General features: G+C 40.7%; 1 pseudogene; it reads left to right on the top strand.

Annotated features, from left to right (window-relative positions):
- The first annotated feature begins 524 nt into the window (after positions 1–524).
- Positions 525–1,321, top strand: LOC137300068 (haloacid dehalogenase-like hydrolase domain-containing protein 3; annotated as a pseudogene).
- The last annotated feature ends 3,540 nt before the right edge of the window (positions 1,322–4,861 follow it).

Raw genomic sequence — 4,861 nt, 5'->3', positions numbered from 1 at the left:
GTAGTTGGAAACTGAAAATAGTTGACAGACATTTTAGAATTAAAGATTGTCAAAGCAAGATATTTACAATTTTCACAGCTATAACTATTAAGTGTTTTATAGCAAGCATGGCAATAATCTCCTCCTTTGAAGTAAAAGTACAATTATTGCAATGACAAATATAAGAAAGTTAGAATGTACCTTTTTCAATAGTCAGTTCTCAGAGACACATTTATAAATTGTTGTAAGATTTATCGGGGTAGATGTTGGGGTAGATCTTGACTTTGTGCGATTGTGTAAAATAGGTGATAGTGAATCGACAACCCATTTTACATCTCTCCTGATTTTTAAAAATCGGGAGAAACGTACAACGGGCTGGCGACTCGCTTTTGTCTGTTATACACTATTGCACAAAGTCAAGATCTACTCCAATGAGTATTAGATGAACTGAATGCATCATACATTTGTTTCAGCTAAATACTGTAGTTCAGTGATGGCCAACCCCAGGCACGTGTAGCACGCATCTCTCCAGAGAGTGGCACGCCATGGCACGCGACCGGTCGAGTGCGGGCAGACGGTGGTGGTTGCTGACCTGGGATGTGAAGGACACTCTGCTCCGAGTACGTTGCTCGATTGGCGAGCTGTACTCCTCGGTGGCCAAGATCCACGGGATCCAGGTGGAGGCCGAAGCTCTCGACCGATCGTTCCTCGCCGCCATCAGGATGCAGGACGAGCTGTTCCCCAACTATGGCCTAGGCCGGGGCCTGAGCTCCCAGCTATGGTGGGGGTACATTGTCAAACAGGCCTTCCGGCTTTGCGGGTTGAACCAAGATCGGGTATTGTGCCCGCTCACTGAGAACCTTTATCAGGGGCTCTGCAGCGCTAGGAACAGGGAGGTGTTCACCAATATGAGAGACACTCTGACCAACGGGAATCCGCATGGCAGTAATTTCCAAATTTGACTGCTGCCTGGAGCAGATTCTAGCCAACTGCGAGCTGCTGCAGCATTTTGAGTTTGAGTTGACGTTGGAGGACGTCTGGGCAGTCAAGCTGGACCCCCAGATCTTCGTTAAGGCCCTGGACATCGCCCAGGTGGAGCCTGAGCAGGCCACGCACATAGGAGACGATGTGTGGAAGGACTGTCTGGCAGCCAGGAATGTGGGGATGGAGAACTACCTGATCTGCAGAGAGGAGGAGTAACCGGTTGGGGCGAAGGGACTGGTGCCCAGGTGAGATTTGGTTTATCCCTTAGTGGGGGGAATTAGCGGTTGTGAGTTGGTGAGTTAGTGTAAATTTGACTGATATGCAGAGGGGATCTGTCTTCCTCCCTCCCCAGTATGCGCCGTCTGTGAACAACCACTCAAGATGAATTCTGGAGACTGTTGCACGAATTACAAACATTAAGCAAAAGTTCAGCACTTTCTGGGGTCTCTCATCTGTTGACATTATTTTCAAAAGAGCCCAATAATTAAAATTTTGCTGTGATGTTTTGGGTAATATTTTATGCTGAAATAAACATTTTCCTTCATTTGACCAGTTTCTCTTGTGTTTATTATTAAAGAATGGCACTTTCCACATCACTCTCTTCATCTCAGTGTCCTGTACAGTTGAACATATGTGAGGTGCAGTGACACAAATGTGAGATATCTGTGTTTGTCTTGAATGAAGCCAGCAGTTTCTTGTGCGTATGCTTGTGCTGAATGGATGGAATGGAAGAATAAGAGGAAGATAAAGGTTATTGATAAAAGAGCCTTATAAGAACATAGGAACAGGAGTAGGCCATTCAGCCCCTCATGCCTGCTCCGCCATTTGATACGATCATGGCTGATCTGTGATCTAGCTCCATATACCTGCCTTTGGCCCATATCCCTTAATACCTTTGGTTGCCAAAAAGCTATCTATCTCAGATTTATGACATATCTCCGAAATGTCTGAGCTTCACATACACAATGAAGTACACTGAGGTGAAGCAGCAAGCAGGTTCAGAACCCACATTAAGTATGTAAGATTGCCATGTTTAATTTGTAAACCTAGTGACCATTACATAATTATTGGCCCTATAACAATTGTTGGAGTTATTATTACTTGTTTTATTCAGCTAAGATTTCCAAGTTTAAAAAATTAGTATTATTCATGACAATATTCTGCAAGTGGCATGCCTGCACATTCTAGTTTCACAATGTGGCACTCCTTTGCAAAAGGTTGGCCATCACTGCTGTAGTTGATGAAGTTTCAGCAAATAAATTCAACAGGATATATTGCAGATAACAAACAGACAACAATTTAGTTGATAATCTTTAAGGACATTGATGATATCCTGCAAAGTGACAACAGATGCTTCAGCCCACAAGGACCACAATCCCAAGTTAGTTCTCGCTGTTCATGTCATGAGTGGGTAATTTGTCTGTAAACCATTATTAACTGATGAGTGTTCTTCTTCCATTTGTTGAAAAACGTCATGAAATATAAAAGTTCATTTTTTTTAAAATGATAAATTTGGTGCAATTTCTTCTTTTCCTAGTTATTCTTTTCTGATATTAAATATTTATGTAAATCTGTAATCTTCCAATAAAATACTCTTAACCGTAAAAAGTTTAGATTCATGTGTTGGATAATTTAGTCTTGAAAACTCATGGGATGCTCATTTGGTGTTGCTCTGTAACCAAAAATGGATCCCTCCCCTTGTAAACAGTGGATATGGAAATAGGGTTGTGGGCTTAACAACACTGTCTCACTGCTGAGTTTTGTAATAATGTTCTGTGATCACATAGATGCCAGGTCATTCATTAACCTCTTTCTGACAGTACAATAAAGGCAGCAAAACTCCCAATCCCTTTGATTTTTCTTCATTGGCCCACGAAGGGTTATTATTACTTAGCTGAAGGTTGAGATCTAAATTGCAGGCTACTGTGCTGTCAGTCAGGTTGATGGAATGCAGACAAGACTGCCTTGGGCTCAGTGTGGTTACGGTTCCACCCAGGAGACAGGCCTAGGCGCCCTTACTCCAGAGGTTTTTGGGTACAATCCAGGCACCGTGAGCTTTCTTAACACACCCATTTTATGCCGTTCTGTTTAAAAGGGCAATATTTAATTTGTTTTCTTGATATTTTCTTTGATTTGTTTTCAGTTTTACATCAAAAAAGCCCAAAATGTATGTGTGTAAAAAAAAACTTTAAAATAAGAATTACTGTATTTTGTAATGGTTTTTTGGTTCATTTTTTATGGTTAGATAAGCAGACTCTGAAGATCAAATCTGAATTATTACAAATTAACCTAAATATTCAAAACCAAATCTGAAGTTGCCTCAATCTGGATTCATATGCATTTGTCTCCTTAAATAAAATACTAGACATGCACAGAGGGACACAGTCCATCATCTAGGAATTGGCAGTCTTCTGTAATGATGCTGGAGTCACAACAGTAAAAATAATTCCACGTACTGCTTTATACAAAATTTGGTTGATGAATTCTATCAATGTCAGTTTCTTTTGAAAATGTTCTATGTTAATAAGATTGACAGAATTGTTATAATAGTTTTGTTATAGTTTGTGAAAAACTGGCTGAAAATTTATATTTCAAATATTTCTTGCTTTTTTTAAATTCATAGAGGAACTGGATGCTATTGTTAGTTAGAACTTTCATTATCATCTTTGAGATGATTGGGTAAAAGTCTTCACTTTCTGCTGTCTGTAAAGATCTGAAGTGGAATAGTGTTGGGCATTTCAAACTCAGCTTCTAGTGGGTGTATGTCCACGACGCGAGTCTATTCAGGGTTCTATATAGGTAGTTTCACTCAGGAGGAGCCCAATAATAATGAGTATTGGAAATGGAATAACCCGTTCATACAATGAGAGTGCTCTATTAAGGTTAGAACTAATGCGTATTATCGGGACACTACACATATCGCTAATCTATGCTATATGTGACCTGAGAATTCTTGATGCTGACTCTGTGTACAAGGAACTGCAATTGTTTCATTCTTCATTACCATCTTCCATCATTTTGATAAGCATAAATACACAGGAATAGACAATGTTTAAAATAAAAATGACCAGTATGTTGGTGGAATGCTACCTACCTGCTTCCTGAAAATAGCAACAATGATAGAATCATAGAATCATAGAAGTTTACAACATGGAAACAGGCCCTTCGGCCCAACATGTCCATGTCGCCCAGTTTATACCACTAAGCTAGTCCCAATTGCCTGCACTTGGCCCATATCCCTCTATACCCATCTTACCCATGTAACTGTCCAAATGCTTTTTAAAAGACAAAATTGTACCCGCCTCTACTACTGCCTCTGGCAGCTCGTTCCAGACACTCACCACCCTTTGAGTGAAAAAATTGCCCCTCTGGACCCTTTTGTATCTCTCCCCTCTCACCTTAAATCTATGACTCCTCGTTATAGACTCCCCTACCTTTGGGAAAAGATTTTGACTATCTACCTTATCTATGCCCCTCATTATTTTATAGACTTCTATAAGATCACCCCTCAACCTCCTACTCTCCAGGGAAAAAAGTCCCAGTCTATCTAACCTCTCCCTATAAGTCAAACCATCAAGTCCCGGCAGCATCCTAGTAAATCTTTTCTGCACTCTTTCTAGTTTAATAATATCCTTTCTATAATAGGGTGACCAGAACTGTACACAGTATTCCAAGTGTGGCCTAACTAATGTCTTGTACAACTTCAACAAGACATCCCAACTCCTGTATTCAATGTTCTAACCAATGAAACCAAGCAAGCTGAATGCCTTCTTCACCACCCTATCCACCTGTGACTCCACTTTCAAGGAGCTATGAACCTGTACTCCTAGATCTCTTTGTTCTATAACTCTCCCCAACACCCTACCATTAACGGAGTAGGTCCTGGCCCGATTCGATC

The sequence above is a fragment of the Heptranchias perlo genome, chromosome 30 (assembly GCF_035084215.1).
Source record: "Heptranchias perlo isolate sHepPer1 chromosome 30, sHepPer1.hap1, whole genome shotgun sequence".
Lineage (NCBI taxonomy): Eukaryota > Metazoa > Chordata > Chondrichthyes > Hexanchiformes > Hexanchidae > Heptranchias > Heptranchias perlo.
The sequence above is the reverse complement of the archived record's forward strand: the minus strand, read 5'-3'. Positions and strand labels throughout refer to the sequence as shown.